Source organism: Rattus rattus, chromosome 4, assembly GCF_011064425.1.
Source record: "Rattus rattus isolate New Zealand chromosome 4, Rrattus_CSIRO_v1, whole genome shotgun sequence".
Taxonomy (NCBI): domain Eukaryota; kingdom Metazoa; phylum Chordata; class Mammalia; order Rodentia; family Muridae; genus Rattus; species Rattus rattus.
Window position 1 is genome coordinate 26,815,923 of NC_046157.1, and position 19,144 is coordinate 26,835,066.

The following is a 19,144-nucleotide window of genomic DNA, read 5'->3' on the forward strand; positions in this document are numbered from 1 at the left end:
GATTTTGCTGCCTGTGACAGCTGGTGTTCCCGATTGGAAGGCTGTTTCTGTATACATCTCTGATTTGCATATTTATATACCTCGGCTGCCGTCTGAGGCCTACGTTCCCAGCAGTGTGTATGAGCTTGCCGCCCGAGTGCCTCTGGGCATGGGATGGTAGAACTGATTTGGGTAAAATGAAAATTGTCGATTTTTTTTTCTCATGATTTGCAAGTTAGCCAGTAATGCCACATTTTTGTCTCCATTTTCATCAACTTCCTTAATGTTTTTGAAACGTCTACAGGCATGGCCTAGCATTTGAGGCAAACACATTGTATTCTCTCAAGGAGGGTACAGGAGCCTGTATTTTTGGCATCACAAAATGATAGAGAGACATTAAAGAAACGGGGCTAGTCTATTTGAGGCCTTGAAATGAGAAATGTTTTGTTGGCGCATTGAAGGGAACTACTGATATTTGAGGAAAGGAAGTCAAAACCACTCTACAAAACCAGACATATAATCTCAGCCACGCTGATTCATTCTAAGTAGCAGTATCTCAGAGATCCTGGGACAGGTAAGATTCCATAATTTCTGAAAGAGCTATTATGGAATGATTATTGAATAAAAAAAAAGAGGCTTGATTTAGAAAGTGTCCTGAAGGATTATAAATTTAATGAACAATGAAAATGTTGAAATAAAATAGTCATAGGAAGTCAGAGAGAGGCAGGTGACTAGGAGGAGCTAAACTAGGGAGGTGTGCCATATAAGGACTTTTGAAGTAATTGAGAATCTAGGTAACCATTCCCTGTGAGATTAAAAATAACAAAGTGATCAACACTTAAAAGTGTTACCTTTGAAAATGATGGGTGGGCTAATAGGTAGAAAAAAGATTTTGTGGAGTGGGCTCTTTACTTTCTTTTTCAAAGATTTATTTATTTTATGTGTATAAGTATTTGATTATATATACATATGAGCATTCTATCCATAGTCCGTGCCTACAGATGTCAGAAGAGAGTATCAGATCTGCTGGAACTAGAGTTATAAATGTTTCCGATATATCATGTGGGTCATAGAAACCTGACCAGGTCCTCTGAAAGAGCAAAATATGCTGAATTGTCCCTCTACTTCCCCAAAGCAGGAAGTTTTCAGAAGCAATTTTATGAGAGTGCTAGCATTAAAACGCTAAATGGACCAGAATTCTAATGAGTGAAAAGTGGCAGATTTTCAACAGACTAAACTTATCTGTCTGAAGAATGATGAAGAGTTTTATAGTTTTTTTTTTTTTCTGTAGCACTTCCAACATGGTCCTATGGAACTGTCCTGTTTTGGAGAATCTTAATATAAACTGAATGCTTGAGTCACTCTAAATTTATATCCCCAGTGCCTTAGCACATAGAGAGGTTCCTTGGAAGGTAGTCAGACTGGGTCCTCAAGAACAGAATTAGAGGGCTGGAGAGATGGCTCAGTGGTTAAGAGCTGCTCTTCCAGAGGTCCTGAGTTCAATTCCCAGCAACCACAAGGCAGCTCACAACTGTTTGTCATGTGGTCTTGATGCCCTCTTCCGGTGTCTAGGTATATATTCAGGCAGAACACTATATATAATAAACAAACCTTTTTTAAAAAAAGAATGGGATGCGAGTCATCATAAAGGAGGTTCAAAAAGTTCCTTATTCCATCCATCACATAAGGACACAGTGAAAGTCTCTGTTGTGTGCCTGGAAGCTGTTCTCAACACATATCAAACGTGTCAGAACTGTGGCTTTAGACATGTCAGTCCACATACCTGGGAGACAGACATAAGTTTCTGTTCTTTATAAACTACAGTCTATCATGTTAATTTAAATGGAGCAGACTAAGGCATTCTTACGTGTACCAGACATTCAATATGCTCAACATGCTAAAGCTTTTCACAAAAGGTTCAGGAGACATATGATCATCTGTCCATAGAGGAAACAATGGAGACAGAGATCGAATCGCTCACCCATATTCACAAAAGTGATACAGGCCAGCACATGGTGGCAACTCAAGTAAACTTCATTCCATAATTTTCTGTTTGTTTGCTTGGTCGATAGCATGCTATGTCCCTGGATACAGAGGATTATAAATAAGGAGTAGCAAGCAGTTCCCTGGGGTATCTTTAATTTGAGTTGTCAGGGAACTAGCCATCTGGATATGCTGTTTTGACAAAATACTTCCCAGTTCTGTGTTTTGAATACCTGTGAGACCTGTGGTGTTAGGCACTATGGTCTCTATGGTATAATTTTAAAACTTTAGAAATGGACGTATGGATGACTTGATAATAACAAATCTAGTGTGTACTCAGCGTCCTGGATGAGTGTGAGGGTTACGGCTGGCTGCATTTACCCGACCAGAGCCCAATGAACGAGTGTCTTGTTTCAATGACCTACATGGTACAGCTCATTACGAATTTTTGTCTAGACACTTACAGCAAATAACGGCCATTGTTGCTGAGCAGTATGGAAAATTAGTAACATTGAGTATTACTCTCACCCACCAACAGTATATTAGTCTCATTGTTAGAAAGCTATAATCCTCTATTTCTTTTTTTTTAATTTTTTTTAATTTTTATTTTTTTTAAATGTTCCCAACAGGTTAACTGCTAGTTAAGTAGCATATGGAAAACCTAATGGGAATTTTTCTTTATGGTCATGTCCACAGCAAATGAGAAACTGCATTCTAAAAGCCTTGGTCCTGACCATTTAGTCCTCTATTTCTTAATTTAGTTGGCAATGTTTTGGTTCAGAGCTGACGTCTAGCCGCACTGTTCATTCGGTCTGAGTGATCATCTAGCCCCAGAACCTTAAGCTGATTTGTTTACGTAAAAACAACTGAGTGCTATGCACAGGTCTGTAAGAGGTGTCTTTCCACACTGTCTTTGAAGTACTATCTGATACTAAGCTCTCTGGCAACCATGTTTTTAAGTACTGGGTAAGTGTCCACCAGCTTGAACAATTTGCACACAATTATTATTGCACATGAATTAAAACTACGACTGTTATTTTATACTACATAGAACTTAGCACTTCCCAATCACAAACTGGTGTTACTGCATAGAGAACCATGGCTGGAGGAGCTTAGTGAGGTATGTATCAGCCTTGAAGCTGACTCCCGTGCTAGCCTTCTGCTTCGTCTATAATTACGTAACACGTTGTGCTTAAGTTTTATTTTCCATAAACAGCTTATAAAAGCAATAGTCTTACAGTCCTGTGTGTGGTTATAAAAGAGACCCTGTGGCCTGGAGCCCATACTAGTCTAACATGTATTTAGTATTAGATATTACTGTTTTCAGTTTGTCTCTTCCTTGTTTTGCTTCTTAAAACCATACCAATGATACCTGAACTTTGGACTACTAGATTTTTTTTCACACAAAGAAAAATACATTTCATAATTCATCATCCTAACTCTCCATAGGTGGGAAAGGTAGGAATTTGTTTGTTGTTCTTCAAGGCTTTCACAGTTACTTTTATAGGCAACCTTTTTTGGCTCATGGCATGGAGGAGGATGGCATCATGTCTTTAGGATTTATTAATAGAGTTTGCTTTAACACATCACTGATTTATATTGGAACCCTCTTTGTTTGAGACGAAAGACCAGAGGACACAACAACCACCACAACAATAACAACATCTGCCACCGTAACAACTGCGACCACAACCAGCACCACCACCACAACAAAAACTATAACAACAACAACAATTAAAATGAAAGGTTGATCCACTAATCGTCTGTTCCTCTCATGATTCATTCATTATCTCTAACTAGAGTTTAGCAAAAGACACAGAAAAAAGAAAAAGAGGGAAATTATACTAGATTGAAGATGTTTCAAAATGTATCTGGAGCAAGAGTTTATTGCAAAAAACAAAAAACAAAACAAAACCATAAATGAGAGTTCCATAGAACATCACAGTTTTTGAAAATGGTTAATTTTTACTTTTTTTTTTTTTTTTGGCAACAAACATGACTTGAAAGAAGGTCTACATATAAGCAAATGCTTTTTTCCCCATAAACTGGCAGTAGCGTTTTAATTTCCCATTCCCTAATTAGTATTTATTTGACAGTGATTCTTAACACTCACTATATTTTTATCACGATTAAAGAATTGACAACATTAAATAAGCAATACCTTAGTTATTTTTCTATTGCTGTGATAAAACACCATGTCCAAGGCCACTTACAAAAGAAAGTGTTTAATGTGCCTTAAAGTTTAAGGGGATTAGGGGTTGGGGATTTAGCTCAGTGGTAGAGCGCTTGCCTAGGAAGCGCAAGGCCCCAGGTTCGGTCCCCAGCTCCGGGGAAAAAAAAAAGGAAAAAAAAAAAGTTTAAGGGGATTAGAATCCATGAGAGCTGAGTAAAGGGACAGCTGGGAGCTGACATCTTTATCCACAACCACAAGGCAAGAAGAGAGCACTGGGAATCACAGGAGTCCTTGAAGCTCCATCTCTACCGACACTCCAACAAGGCCACACCTCCTCAAAGGCCACACCTCTTCCAACAAGGCCACACCTCCTTCAACAAAATTTCACCTAATAATTTCCAAACAGTTCTACCAACTGTGGAACAAGCATTCAAAGCTCATGGAGGCCATGCTCAAATCAAATCACCACAAGTAGTGATGCATCAGAACAGAACCGGGTTTTTGTTTTTCTTTTTTTGTTGTTGTTTTTTGTCTTATTTATTTATGTATTTATTTTATCAATCATTCCATTCATTTACATCTCAAATGATATCCCACTTCTCAGTTACCCCTCCACAAATACCCCATCCCACATCAGCCCTCTCCTCCCTCTTCTTTGCCTCTATGAGTGTGCTCCCCCACCCACCCACCCTCTCCTTCCCCATTGCTCCAGCATCCTCCTTTCCTGGGGCATCAAACCTCCACAGTACCAAGGGCCTCCCCTTCCATTGATGTCAGACAAAGTTCTCCTCTGCTACATATGTATCTGGACCCAGGGGTCCTTCCCTGTACTCCTTGGTGGCGGTCTAATCCCTGGGAGCACTAGGTGGTCCGGCCAGCCTATGTTGTTTTTCCTACAGGGTTGCAATCCCACTCAGCACCTTCAGTACTTCCACCACCTCCCTCACCGGTGTCTCTGAGCTTAGTCTGATAATTGGCTACAAGCATGCACATCTGCATTGGTTGGTTGCTGGCCGAACCTCCCAAGGAAGAGCCACACCAAGTTCCTGTCAGCAAGCACCTCTTAGTAATGACAACAGTGTCCAGTTTGGTGTCTGCAGATAGGATGGATCGCATCCCCCCCTGCCCCTGCTAAAGTCTCCCCCTTCATACACCCACCATCTTCCTGTTCTCCCCCTTCATATAGGCCCTTCTTTCTCTCCTATCTTCTCCTCTCAGGAGGATGGCCCTCCCTAGACGTCAGCACACCCTGGCACATTGGTCACTGCAGGACTAGGCACATCCTCTCCCACTGAGGCTAGAAAAGGCAGCCAGTTAGGGAAACAGGATCCTCAGACAGTCAACAAACGCAGAGACAACTCCTATTCCATTCGTTCGAGGACCTGCATGAAGACCAAGCTGCACGTCTGCTACATATGTGTGTGCAGTGTTTTGGGGGGTGTGTCAGAGCGTAAATCCAGTCCATGCTCTCACTCTTTGGTTGCTGATTCAGTCCCATCAGAACAGTTTTTAATTTCAGTAATTCCATTGATAACTCTTTCACAGTTAAACATTGATTTTTGTTGTTGTTTTATGTTAATGTTTTTCTCTTACTTATTTGTTTTGTTTACATGTGTTATAGCTTTTGTAAACATGGATGTAAAACTGTTAATTTATCTGCAGGGTTAATGGGCCAGTCCTTTTAAAACATATAAATCAAGCTGCATCTGACAATGAATGAAAATGCATCTTCTCTTACAATCTGATAAAAAAAAAAGAGTTAGACTATATTTTGTGTGTTTTACTTCTGTAGTGTGTTTCAACAGCTTAATTGCTAAAGTACCTCAAGAATTTCACTGTTGAATTCAGGAGGAGTACTAGAAACTGGGGCAATTTTAGTTGTAAATGCTTAATGAGGTTTGTCAAATCTAAAGATTGACGCACCATAAACAGTTATCTAGATTTAGAGTTTGATTAAATTACACAGAAAAGCTCACTCTGAATTCAAGGTAGCTATGTGCAGACAAAAATATGCACGTAAGAACTCAAGCTAACCTGTGTGTGCACACACTGACACACAGACACACACACACAGACACACACACACACACACCCATACACACTAACACACACACACATAATGTTTATGAACACAGCTGCTGCTGCTGAATAAAAAATGAGATCGCAAACAGTATAAAAATTGTTTGTGGATTAAAATTAAGCTTTACCCTTCAGAATAGTTGATACTACTTGAGTAGAATACTCTACTTCTCATATTATGATCTTTTCACTCTATGGAGAACTTCTAATTTACTGATAAGGTTATGAAAATCAAGAAAATAATGTTTAGCCTTCTGTGAATATTTATTTTTTTCTTTACTGAACAAAGTGTTACCCAGCCTAATAATACATTTAAATTATTAATATCTGAAAAAGCATCGTGAATAAATATTTCATTGGTACCAAAGTACCAGTGCCAATTCTAAAATAAGTTTTAGATATAATTTAGACAATAAGTTATATTGATGAAATAGGGGTGTGCTCTTTCTGAACTGAATTTTGTGAAGTGCACAAATTACATTTATATAACAAGTCTATGGCTAAAGAAGAAAAAAGAGAGGGAAGTTTTGAGTTGGACACTTAGTATAAATTAGTGGCCATATACACAGCAAAGGAAGGAGACGAACTGAGGACCACCTTCCTATGCCAAAGATGTTGATTCTCATTTGGATACAGGTAGAGATTTCGAATTGAGGCAGCCTTCTTAACTTTTAGATCTTCCACTGAAATCAGGGAAGTATCTGTTACTGGAGAATCCATACAGAATGGCATACAGCAGGAGTCAAAGCAACGTTAATTGTGATGTAGCTTGATATTAACATGCCAGAATCAAGATCGGCTTTTGTCTTGGTACAAATGCATTACTTCAGTCCCAGTCATTCTGTCACACGCAGAGTTTTAGTATGCAAACAATATCATACTAGCATAAGATTGCTTATCCAGCAAGAAAATGAATGTTTGAAGAGATACCACAATCATATGAAAATGAAGTAGAAATGGCACAAGTAAGAGAAATTCAAGAAAAAAAAATGGAGAAATACCATAAATATGGGAATGAATTTAGTGGAAAAAGCCAGCCACAAGTAGAGATAAGAAATTCTTTTAAAATGGGGGTTGTGAGGACAGAAAGTAAAGGAGAGCCAGGAAGGCATAGAATGTAACATCATGACAAAAGCTGAACTTGATGACATTATCAACAGGCTAGCCACAGACAGAAGTGACCCAGTGAACAAGAATATACATTGGCACAAATGGACATAGCCAGAAAAATGAAGAACTGACAGACATGGAATGATACAGCCTAGTCATCTTCGAGATGATAGAACGGCATGAGCCCAAAAGGAAAGGAAAGAAGGCAGAATAAATTTGTGGGACAGCCATCAAAACTCCTGCAAAATTAGTGAAATTCACATGTCTCAGGAACAAGAACCCTAGAACGATTTCAGAGCTCAGATTTTTACACATAAACGCAAGCACTCACTTGCACACACAATACATGGTTCACACAACACCTATGCAATACATGTGCTTAAGATAAAACATAACTGACTTCAGTGATTCACATTCTATTTTAATGTATTTTATAATGTAGCCACATTGCTATATTGCTCCTTTGTTATTATTGACTGAAAAATCACCTATTCATTAATTAAGTATCTGTCACATACAAAGCGGGCTGGAAGGTTCTGTGCAAATTTCATCAGGAAAAAAAATGAGAGCAACAACCAGATTATGAAACTGATTCACCTTTGCACTTTAGTTTGAATTATACAAATGCTTTGTGAATGGAGAACTATTAGTTTTACACGCAGGCAAACCGGAATCCACCTTGCTATAACCTCCAGTCCAGTTTTGACATCATGTTGATTCACTATAGACCGTTTCACATGGCCACATCCCTTCACATGAACAAGTAAAATTGCTACTGGATAGAGTGGACATTGTAGACTCTTTCAACTTGTACCCAGTTTCCTAAAATGTAGTAAAGACTAAAACAACCATCGATTTATGATCTTCCACAAACCATGTGGAAATATCTTGAACAGAAAACAAACTTGTCCCCTCAAGAAACTTAGACTAGATGTCAATCAATAAGATGAACATGAAGATAATAAATAAATAGTATATCTGAAGCTAATGGTGTATGGAGGAAAGGAACGAGAGGTAGTGGTGTGTCTAAAGCCATGGCAGAAACCCCTCTGTGATGGCGTCATTGCGGCAAAGGCCTAAGAAAGATGAAGATGGTTAAAGATGTGCTTATCACTCTTCCACCCAACCTGACTCTGCTCACGTCAGAGGAAGCCATATCATAAAAGGTGTGGAAGGTCACTAAAGCCCAACATGGCAGCCTGTGCTTGCAACTCCTCAAGAAAACGAACTGATCTGGCTTCTCATAGAGAGCTACATAATTTTTGTTTTAAATCTCATTCTATTAAACTGCCTGAATACAGTTATTCCATGCAACATGTCTGAAAGAAAGGCCTAGGTGTAAACTCTTATTCTAGGAAACACAAACTCCATGTGATACAGAGAGCGTCTCTGTGCTTGCTGACAAAATAGAAATCTCAATGTTCGAGAAGTTACCACCAGGCATGAAATCAGAGACTTTATTCTCAGGACACACTGTCCCAGACAAGAGGATTGTGTACATGGCCACATGAGACCGGACCTGGAGAGAGTGTCCTACAGCTTAAGAGCACTGGCTGCTCTTACAAAGGTCCAGGGTTCAGTTCGCAGCACCCACAGTGTGGTTCGGTACTATCTGTAACTCCAGTTTGAGGGCACCCCACATCCACTTCTGGCTTCTGCAGCCTCCAAAATACACTAGAGCCTACACGGAGGCAAAATACCGTTACATAATTCAAGGCTGGCCTGGGCTACATAGTGAGCCCCAGCTTCGAGAGCAATTGTTATGAAAATATAAATGCTGTCTGGTGGAGACAGATGCGAGGTTGAGTGTCCAGACCTTCCCTGGTCCCTGACTTTTTTTCATATGTTTACGTTTCCCTGGAAACTTAAAGCTCAACAGTCGTACATCTTAGGCCATAGTTCTAACTACTGAAAAGCAGACTTCTTACTTGGATATCTCTCATAAACCCTGTTCTGTATTTGGTCAGCTTAAAAAATTTTTAAATGAATTTGTTGTTGGTGATCTTATTTCCATTTTTAAGAAATCCTCTCTTGTCAAGAGGGCCCATTGTTTAGATCTTGAAATAATTATCACTTAACCAGAAAATTCACTATTCTTATTTTTAAATTTTGTTTCCATTTCTTTTCTGAGATTATATTAAAATTATAACATTCTCCCTCCTATATCCTCCTTCCAAACTCTTTTATGTAACTGTGCCCCACTATCCATTAAATTCTTTTTTTTTTTTACTCTATACTTTGATTTTTCAGGGAAACAAGGAGAAAAATCCATGATCTGCTTTTTACTTTCTATTGTTACAGGTACCTTTGAAAACCAAACACACTCCTGTGTTCATGGAGGTGGAGGAGGGGAGCAGGAAAGATAAAAGACACAAAAGGATGTTAAGCATAGTAGAAGGAAGGAAGGAAGGAAGGAAGGAAGGAAGGAAGGAAGGAAGGAAGGAAGGAAGGAAGGAAGGAAGGAAGGGGGGAAGGAAAGAGAGCAGAAGGAAAACCCAAGCAGGCCGTTTGCCTTTTCCCACAGTCCTCTACAGCAAGCTACATTTTCTGTTAGTAAACGCTGGACAGCGTTAGTCATGCACTGGCTGTACTAAGTCAGTAAAACTCCAAGAGGTGGTGGCACGCCCGCTGGTGTTCCTACAGCAGGGCTGGACGCAGGGCTGGATCAGTGGGTGTGCCATCGCTGTTCTGAGTGAGCTGGGGTCAGGGGTTATTTCATTAGCGAGGGCTGGGGTGATTTTTCATAGCGGAAGCTGAGATCCAGCCAAGTCAGCTGATGGAAATCCAGACACCTCGTTAAAAGACCTCATTTACATCTGTTCAGCTAATTGCTTGTACAAGACCTTGAAGTTGTCTAAGCAGGTTCAGTAAAAGCTGCGATTCTCATAGACAGCAGCTTCGCCTGGTGAGAGTCCCAGCTCATGACCTCTCTGGGGGACAGGGCTGCAACTTTCCCCAGGTGCTGCGCTATTTGATGTGGGAAATACCGGAGGACAAAGAGATAGCTCAGAAAAACGGAACAAAGGTGATAATTATGTCATCTTCAGAATTCTCAAGAGTGAGAGATATCTTTTCTCGCAGCCCTTCAAATTAGATAAGCACACCGCCAAGAGGGTTACAAATGAAGCAGAGTTAAAAGAACACATCTTTTCCTAATTGTATTTTTCTTGCTTTAATTCATTCAAAATTATGAATGGCTAGAGACTTGGGTAAGTCAAAGGCTCCGACGGCTTATCTCTGCAGCGTGCTTAAAAGGCTCTGATAAAATGTAATTTACCTCTCTTATTCACCAAGAAGTGAAATTAGATTTTAGGGGGAAACTGAAATCATTGGAAATGTCAGCTAAGCAGTACCTGGATAACTTAGTCTCTGCTCTGCTTTGGTCTCCAGCATTTGTAGCTTGCTGCTGTCATAGTGTTTAAATGAGTGTCTGTCCTTAACTAGGAAGGAGACATGTCATGACCCATTTAAGGTCACAAGTATCTACCACACCGTCTTGGAATAGCATAGGAGCAGAAACATTGTGGGAAATGATGACAAGAATGCGACCACTCAAGAGAGAGCATTTTGTTGGACTGTGAAGAATATTAACCTATGTTAATATTCTTAAGTCCCGAATGGTTAGCATACTCTCTGTCACAGTGCTAGAAGTTGCTATGTGTTGCTAAGTGTTCTGCTAAGTCCATATATGTGTATATTTCTATATGTGTGTGTTAAGATATGTTGTGGATGTACTCACATACATAGACACACTCACTGTTTGGGGGTAAACTTTAAAATACAGGGAATTCCAAACACAAGCCAACATCTTTTATCTTCGAGAATAGGTCAGTAAGTGGTAAACGTTTAGTTCATAATAATCTAAATAGAAAGGGGAAAATATAACTTCTGTAATTGAAAAGCAGAACAGCCGCTTATTTTTGATCGTGGGACTGGACTTTGAAATGATATTATCAAGATTGCGTTTCTTCTGGTGTTGCCCATGCTTTTGCCAATTAGCCTCATTGGCCATCAGAGGAGACAATGGGAAATACAGCCCCTGGGCACTTTACATGGTTTGTATTTGTGATCTCAGAAGGAAAGTCATTTTTTTCCCTCAGTTCATATCCTTTCTCTCTTTCACCAGCTATTTCAGTCTACTGAAAACAAAGATTGCTTCAGTCACGTGCCTATTCATTAACTAAGTCATTTTCTCAAAGGAGATCAGTACTCTGATTGCTTACTCTCTATCACATGACCATATGAGGTTAAATTGTATAATGCACAGCCCAATCTGGAGAGTATAATTATTTTAAAATGGTATCCAACAGATAAAGCCCAAAAGGTAACTCTACACAAATATAAATTGAATAGTTATATGTAGCTAGATACGTAAGATAAGATTTCACATTGTAATTGACTGGTTTGACATTCAACTTTATTTCAACCTTACTGTATGGAATCAATAAACAAAGTTGCTTCTCCTACTACCACGAGTAAGTCACTGGCCTGGATAGTAATTTTCTCAAATGTTTGTACTGTTACTATATCTTTATTTGGGGTTAATAAGAGGTAATATAAAGGTTTGGTTCTGTGGGTTGATGGTAAGGTCCTAACTGAGGTCTTCTTCCTGGACTGCTTTCATTCACCCATGAGAGACAATAAGCAGGGTCAATGAAAATGTTTAGGAAGAACCAACCATATGTATGTATGTATGTATGTATGTATGTATGTATGTATGTATATACATATATATAATATATAATATATTATATATATACACACATCTCAATCTTCCCCTCTTCTCTTGATTTCTTTTTTTAAACATATTTTTATAATAGCTCTCTTTTTTAAAAGATTTTATTTATTTACTTTATGTATGTGAGTACACACCAGAAAAGGAATCAGATCCCATCACAGATGATTCTGAACCACCATGTAGTTGCTGGGAATTGAACTCAGGACCTCTGGAAGAGCAGTAAGTACTCTTAACGGCTGAGCGATCTCTCAAGTCCCTCTGCTTTCATACTACACATTCTGACCTAAGCTTGCCTATGGTGGCCAGAATCATGTCTACATACTGAAGATATTCATGCCACACTCTCAAGAACTTGGGAATATATTGGAATATATGGCAAAAAGTTCTTGGACTTTGTGATTTAGTTAACAACATTGAGAGGGAGAGATTGCCCTAGATTGTCCATGATGATCTAGCCTAGCCATGAGAAACATCCAAAATGGAAAATACAACAGAAACAGAGTCTTAGGGAGGGAGAAAGGTTTGGTGTTAGTGTGGAAGGTGGGTGACTCATGACCAGAATATCAAAACTTCAGCGAGGAAGGAGTAAGTTCTAATCTAGAATCTCAGGAAGGATCACAGACTTGCCAACACCATGATTTTTTTTTTTTTTTTATTAACTTGAGTATTTCTTATATACATTTCGAGTGTTATTCCCTTTCCCGGTTTCCGGGCAAACATCCCCTCCCCCTCCCCTTCCTTATGGGTGTTCCCCTCCCCATCCTCCCCCCATTACTGCCCTCCCCCCAACAATCTAGTTCACTGGGGGTTCAGTCTTAGCAGGACCCAGGGCTTCCCCTTACACTGGTGCTCTTACTAGGATATTCATTGCTACCTATGAGGTCAGAGTCCAGGGTCAGTCCATGTATAGTCTTTAGGTAGTGGCTTAGTCCCTGGAAGCTCTGGTTGCTTGGCATTGTTGTACATATGGGGTCTCAAGCCCTTCAAGCTCTTCCAGTTCTTTCTCTGATTCCTTCAACAGGGTCCTATTCTCAGTTCAGTGGTTTGGTGCTGGCATTCGCCTCTGTGTTTGCTGTATTCTGGCTGTGTCTCTCAGGAGCGATCTACATCCGGCTCCTGTCGGCCTGCACTTCTTTGCTTCATCCATCTTGTCTAATTGGATGGCTGTATATGTATGGGCCACATGTGGGGCAGGCTCTGAATGGGTGTTCCTTCTGTGTCTGTTTTAATCTTTGCCTCTCTATTCCCTGTCAAGGGTATTCTCAACACCATGATTTTAATTTGGTGAGACCCATTTTTAACTTCGAATCTCTGAGGACATTCATCGCATGCATGTGCTGCTCCTTTAAGCCTAGTAGAATTAAATGAAAGGAAAATGCACTGGTTTACTTCCCCATGATCCCTGTGCCCTTGCTTTCTATCTGTGTCTCTCACTCTATTTTCTTAGAGTCTCCACCTTTGTTTCTACTTGTCTATTTTCTCCCAGGTCTACATTTTGCATTGAAAAACCATGACTTGGCCACCTTTGAACCTTGACTCAAGGTTTTCTTCAACCTAAGATTCCCTCTTAGCCACTTCTATGGAATACTCACCTACCTGTCACCCATGAGGTATAATAGAATGTCATACCCCTACCGATATTTGCCCACATTATCTACAAATGAGCCCCTCTTCCTTAAGGCTCTTGGTTGTCTTATTTTCCACAGCGTTTCTCATTTCATTGTGTTTCCGCTTTCTGCTTCCCCTTCATATATTACTGCGTCAAATCATGAATAATCACATATTTGTGCTCACCCTGCCTTAAGCCTGGATCCTCTAACCACAATCTGACTGAACTGATGCTAACCTTGACAGCCGAGGCTTCGCACCTAGTACAGGAACATATAGTCCTCAATACAACAGAGATCAATACTTCAGGTGTAAATTGAGAATTTCTACTTTTGGTGACAGCGAGACAGAAGGTCACCAGTGCCACACACTTACAAATGGACACCCACCTTTCTGGTTCACTAACTCAGAGCTGGGCTGACTTGTAAATAGGGAGGCTTTACCCCAAGTTCACTTACAGCCTTTTCACTTCTGTGTTCTTCTGCTTGCTGTCAATTAAACTGACTCTTGCTTCAGAAAGGGTTGCTTCTGTGTACCAGGTTGGAGTGACAGGGAGCACGCACAATCCAATTTCATCCACCTAAGCAATGAGATGTGAAATTGGTTTAGGATCGCATCTGCACCTTGAACAGCATCACACCTACTCATTCACTCTCCAAATGCTTGAGCACAGGCCCTTGCCCAAAGAAGGTTCCTGGGTAATTGAGCCCGAGTGCCTGGGAACTCACAGCTAGTAAGCAGTGTCTTCTTACTTCAAGCCAAACACAAGAGCATCTTGTATTTTTGTCCCATCAGTTTTTTGTTTGTTTAGTTTTTTTTTTGCTTTTGCTTTGTTTTTTTTTTTGTTTTTGTTTTTTTGCTTTGTTTGTTTGTTTGTTTTAACTTCAAACTTCTTGGCCTCAGTGGAATAGTGTCTACTTCACAGGGACTTAGGGACATCAAGCCAGATTTTGGAAAGAAAGAAAAATCTTAAGGGCATATTTATATAGAATACACAAATTCATAAGATTTAAGACAAATGTTTATTTGTAAAAGTTGAGTAAAAATTAATATAAAAGAAAAGAATCAAAGTAATGGGGTTTTCTTCTGATTATTTGCTTTTGTATATTTTCCCACTGTGGTATTTGTCCTCCTGCCTAATTTACTGTTTCTCTCTATCTTTCTTTCCTCTTCTCTCCCCTCCCCATTTCTCCCTCAGCTCCCTTCTCCTCTCCTTGTCTTTCCCCCCTTCAGTCTCCCTCTTCTACTTCCTCCATTTCTGACGTGGAGAATTCTGCTTATGACAGCATGCTGTCAGTGAGATTCATTCACAATTGTCCTGCTCCATACAGCATGGTAGGACTCCATCAGTGACCTGCCTAGGGCAGCAAGTCTTAAGTTCTAGACTGACGGCTCTTCTCCTGTCCTCTAAATCTTGCTTGGTTCAGGAGTCTTCATTTTCTCATCCTAGCCCATCTCTTTACTTCATTCAACAGTTAAAGAAACATAGTAGATACACAGTGGGTTGGTGCTTCGGCAGGTTTTTTTTTTTTGTTTTTTTCCTGCCTATATTTCCCTGGGGAGAGGTCACCTGACAGGAAAGGAAGGTCTCTCCCTCTCTTCAAAGGCTGCTGGGTGATCAGCAGTCATGGACTCATGGTATCTGGCTAACTGGCCCTCCTAACATAAAAAAAGCTATAACTCTTCCTGTCCCAAACTGGAAAGGACATTGATGGGACTGCTTGGGCAGCTGGAATCAAGTCAAGAGGTCATTGCTCATAATTTTCTATGCAGAGCAGGCAGGGGTCTTTCTGCCCGAAGCCAGTGAGAAAGAAGACATGGGTGATGACTGAGGATAAGAGTGTCCTTGATTTCTTACTTCCTGATAGCAACCTCCCTACCCCAAAAACGTTGGAGCTTCGAGACGATCTACTCAAAAATAAACAAACAAATAAAAATATGTACAAAAGGGTTTCCAAACAAAACCCAGCTCTTTGCAGGGGAGAATGCTTCTGTCTTTCCCTGCAGGTTGTGCATTTTTAAAGGGAGGTTAATGCGGCAAGAAACAGCTTTTGGAAGTCATCTGGGGAGAAGATCCTCTCTCCTTTTTGCCTCACTAATCAGCCCTTTTGTGCTGTCCTGGTCCAGTGACAAATCACATGGAAGCTGCTGGAAAGCTATTTTAAATCCCCGTTTTGCGTGCCAAATGTATAGGAGGCTAAAACCTGACTAGGGAGGTCACTGTCACTCACCTTGCTGTTCCCAGGCTGGCCTCCATGGTTCTCAACCCTTGGCTGGGCCAGGTATTAAGGCACCTCAATTTCTTTCTTTATTCTTTTTTTTAAAAGGTTTTCTTTGCTAATTGCAGATTCCAGTAACTGCAGAGAGGAAATTAGGTCTCTTAAGGTGACCTACACTGCTACTACCACCACTGCTAAAGGGAGGCACCAAGAAACCTTCCCCCCCAAAAAAAATTTCCGTTATTTTTTTTTTGCTGGCTTTTAGGTTTTTCTTTTATTTTCTTCTCTTTCTTTCTTTTTTTATTTTTTAACACTTTTCTAGGTTCTAGAATTGTTCCTGAAAATCTTATTAGGGTGTTGATGTTAGCGAGCCCTGCTCTATGCATCGATGAAACAAAGCTTATCTTTCACAAGATATCATTGATCACACTGCTGATACAAATGAATTTTATGTCCGCTGGAAAGGATAGAGCATTTCACAGCAACTCACATTTTGGATCTTTTAAAAAAGAAGTCATTTAGAAGTAACTGGGAAATATGCCCTTGGCCTGGGGAGAGGAACGCTGACTCCAAACCTTTTATTTTGCTATTAAAACCTTGGCTGGAAAGTGTGTTTTAGTAGGGGAATGTGAACCACATCGTAACAGCCAGTCTCTGGTGTGGAATACTCATGCAACTTCCTGGTGATTTTCTAGGCTGAGCCACTCAGCTCAGACCCTCAGACTCAGGGCTGTGCTCCCCCGCCCCCTCTAACTTCCTCAAGAATCGTATTTAGGCGTATTTAGGCGTCACAAATAAAGGTAAATCTGAGCTATAGGGCTTTATCAGTCAGAGGCCCTGCAGGAAACAGATGGCAAACTTAAATTGGATAATTTCAAAGGAATTTAATAGAATAAAAAAAAACATTTGGACAGGAAGCAGTGGGTAAGAAAATCACAGGGGACAGTCGGGTGTCCTGGGGCTAATAACATAAAGAAGCTGTTAATACCTCTAGGTCTGAAGTGGGTGAGGGGAGGGAACAATTACTAGCAGCCAGAGAGGAAGGGAGCTGTGTGTAGGCATTCTCTGGCAGCATCTGGGATTTATGGGAGAAGACCACAGCAAGTACAGGGAGGGGCTTCAGAGTGGAAACCAGGGAACTAAAGCCTGGAGTTTATACTCTACCCACTTTAGACCTTTCAGCAGTGTTGTCTAATTGACCTCAACTGAAAGCCAAGATGCAAAGCTGGCACTCAGAGAATTCACATGGGCAACCTCTCAAGGCAAACACAGGAGGATCTGAAGATAGGTGCCCTGTGTAAACGGAAGACGTCCAGCAAAGTAAAAGTAAATCAATAAATAAACCCTGGTCTTCATATAACTTTTCAGTGTCGTTAAAGAGGCAAAGCATTTTTGCCCTGTTAAAGGAAGTAAATCAGCAAGTATTTTGACTTTTGTTTATATATATATGTATACATATATATATGTATACATATATATATATGTGCGTGTTTATGTAAATATATGTGTGTATGTGAATATATGTTATTTGGATTTTGTTTATACATATAAACATGTATTATATTTGTAATGTATATATATTATAATTATATGTATATAATTATGTTATTTGGTGTATATATAATGTTCTTTGTTTTATTTGTTTATGTAAATGTGTTTAAAACATTACTCTGTTTCCTTTAGAAATCAGTGAGAGTGTATAGGCAATAGAACTGTTAAGTGAAAAAAATAACCATGAATTTACCTAATTTTGAAAAGCTGGCAATGGTTTGTACAAGTAGACTTTTATGCACCTGAAACTTTCCTCTTCAGAAAACTATCGTTAAATGATTCAAGAAGATATGAGCTGAGTGATGAATGGGGCAGCTAAGGACTGTTCTTATCCATTCAACAAAAGAAAAGTCAAGATAGCAACTTGGTGAATGGTCCTCAGCTGCAGCACCCCGTTATCTAACCACCCTACTGTAACCTCCATTACAACAAGCCAGCAGTCCTGGTCCTTACTAAAATAGAGTCTGAAGGGTAAGCGTACATTGCTGAGTGACGGTGTGAAAGACAGGTAGTATATGCTACTCAATCTTTCTTTAAATTATTGGAAGGATTTGGATACTTTTCTTCCCAACTAATAGTAACTGGAAAGAAAAAAAATGCATAAGAATACAGAGGCTGTTGAAGATGAAGTTTCATAGTTTTTTCATAGTCTCTCCCTGGATCAACCTTGACTGTCCATTAATTCTACTAACAGCCTCTTAGGCAGCCAAAATCTGCTCGCGGATTCCTAACACCAATGCCTTCTGATTCTGTGGGGCAGAAGGAAAAGCAAAGGCTGATCCATTCCATTAAAGCTAAAACAGACAGACACTCCTGGCTGCAAACCCCACTAGGCCATTTCAGTTGCCTGTAACACAAACATGGGATCTACTGTCTCTACATCACTGTCTCTGAATAAACAGGAAATGGTTGCATACTAGGCTGGCTTCCAGGGCACCATTCCTTAATAATGTAGGCACAGTATAGACTTCACTGAATTCATCCCTGCACTGATGCTCACACGTTCCTCCCTGGAAGTAAATTGGCCCAGTTTATATTTGATTTAGATATCTTTTATACTTCACATGTTGCTTCATTTCACAGTGGATAAAGCAACGTGAAGTTATCATGGGACAAAAAGGAGTCGTGGTCTTGAGATTTCATTCTGAATTTTTAAGTCACACAAAACCTCACTCACTACCTTAAACCAAGAAGGATGACAATGACTTGTTAAAAAGTAATTTGAAAGACATGCCACATTTTAACATATACTAAGTGCAAAATGAATGCTTAGGACTTGATGCCTTTCTACCTCTTTTCATCACGACAGTGAAGATGCAAAAATAGAGTGAGTAGATTCATATTTATTCACTTCACCAGAAAGCTATGTGGCTTTATTTGATTTCTATTTCTTCTGATGGTTCTAATTCACGAGTGAAGTGGAAATTTTTGGTTTCTTTGGAAACAGTTATATCATGTGATGTTTTCCTGGAAACTGTCTTATGAGAGGATGCTTATGTTGAAGCAGACACACAGGAGGGGATGTTTTTGCTGAGAACAGACATGTGGTGTTTTTCTGGAGGTAGCCTGGAAACTGGGCACGTGATGTTTTTTTGCTAGAGCAGATGCTTGAGAGAACACATAATGTTTGGAAAGGATATAAATATATCCCAATGGACAGTGGGCGGTGATGGTGGATGGTATTGGTATGCCTTACCGTTCTTT

The 19,144-nt window shown here is 39.9% G+C and overlaps 1 protein-coding gene and 1 non-coding gene across 6 annotated transcripts in view; one reads left to right on the forward strand and one right to left on the reverse strand.

Annotated features, from left to right (window-relative positions):
• Positions 1-19,144, forward strand: part of Lsamp (limbic system associated membrane protein) — a 2,154,604-nt gene that overhangs the window by 1,866,222 nt on the left and 269,238 nt on the right. The gene's annotated exons all lie outside the window — the stretch shown is intronic.
• Positions 2,577-2,698, reverse strand: LOC116899825. Its single transcript, XR_004387825.1, has one exon. It is a non-coding gene; the product is annotated as a small nucleolar RNA SNORA32 (small nucleolar RNA).